Here is a 1,399-nt window from a genome sequence, read left to right on the forward strand (position 1 = left end):
TCATGATCACACAGGCTGGTGTGCTTCTTCCATGTGGGATTATTTGCTTCCCTGCTAGGTAGCTGCTTGTTTAACTTCAAGCCTTTAAGAACTAAGACACAATATCTTTTGATAGCTGGGCACCATCCACTTTCTTTACCACATTTGTTTATGCACCCATTTTGTCTTTAGTGATTGTGTTTGGAAGGTGAGTATCACGGAGTGCCAGGTTATTAGAACAAAGTGGTCTTGTGTTTAGGGAAGCCTTGAGTAGAGGCCCAAAGTCTGTCTGCTATCTCAATACTTAACATACAAATATATGTACATTGGCCTCTATTCCTTTCATTATAAATTAATATATTTACATATATACATTCCTATAGCTAGCTATACCTCTATAAATAGCTTTTGCTTCCTATTGCCTTTTACCTTCCTCCCCTTCCAGTATCATGCTCACCTTCCACTTGGCTCTCAGTAATTCCTCTTGGATACATTGCACTTGATCAAACCCCACCAGGCCTCCTCAACATCATTTTTAGATCTCTTGTTGTTCCCTCATCCCTGAGTTTGGCTCCCTGCTCACCCTCCCCACCCCGTCCTCTCCATGGGACCACCAGTCCCGTTGTTTTCGCATTGGGATTGTTTGTCCTGCCTATCTTATATAGATAGACATTGGGCAAAAAAAAACAAAACTGATACATAGTTCCAGATCTGTCTGCTGATCCTTATGAGTGTTTTCCAATCAGGTCTGATGAGGTGCCAAGCCCTGTCCCCCGAGTCAGAAGTCTATATTCAGGATTCCTTGGGGACTTGGTTATTTTGCTCCTCTTGCTGCCCTGTTGCACTCCCTTTACATTTCACTCCACTGTTGAGCATCTCTTAACAAAACTTCCTTACATCACCAGTGTCATGGAAATCAAGCAGCAAAGGATGATGCTTCTATACAAGGCAAGCCCTTACCAAATCTGAAATGCTCAATTTTAAGCTATGCTTAGGTTATCTAAGGTTGTACATTGCCATTCAGAGAAGTTAGGCACACACTCTATAACTGTTAATAGAATTATTAATAATCCAAAACTGACAAGCCATAAATCTCCATCTAAGAGAGAAAAATATTCCTCCAGCTTGGACCCATCTCTTCATACCTCCTTAGTTGTGTCGGAGGAGAAGGGCCTCAGCATGACACATCAGAACACCCAAGATTCTTAAAGATAAACAAGCAGCCATCTAGCTGAGAAGCAACCAAGTCCACATGGAAGAAGCACGCCAGCCTGTGGGATCATGAGGTGTCAATGGGATCAGGTATCAGGCATCAAAGACCCAGAACAAAAAATCACATCATTGTGAATGAGGGGAGTGCAGAGTGGAGACCCAAAGTCCATCTGTAGACAATTGGACATCCCCTTACAGAAGGGTCACC

The 1,399-nt window shown here is 42.7% G+C and overlaps 1 protein-coding gene across 1 annotated transcript in view; it reads right to left on the minus strand.

Moving 5' to 3' along the window:
- The window catches only part of AP1S3 (adaptor related protein complex 1 subunit sigma 3), a 131,521-nt gene that overhangs the window by 34,527 nt on the left and 95,595 nt on the right, over positions 1-1,399 (minus strand). The window lies entirely within an intron of this gene.

Source organism: Echinops telfairi, unplaced genomic scaffold (assembly GCF_000313985.2).
Source record: "Echinops telfairi isolate 266 unplaced genomic scaffold, ASM31398v2 ScPeMD7_3;HRSCAF=10, whole genome shotgun sequence".
In the NCBI taxonomy this organism is placed as follows: Eukaryota; Metazoa; Chordata; class Mammalia; order Afrosoricida; family Tenrecidae; genus Echinops; species Echinops telfairi.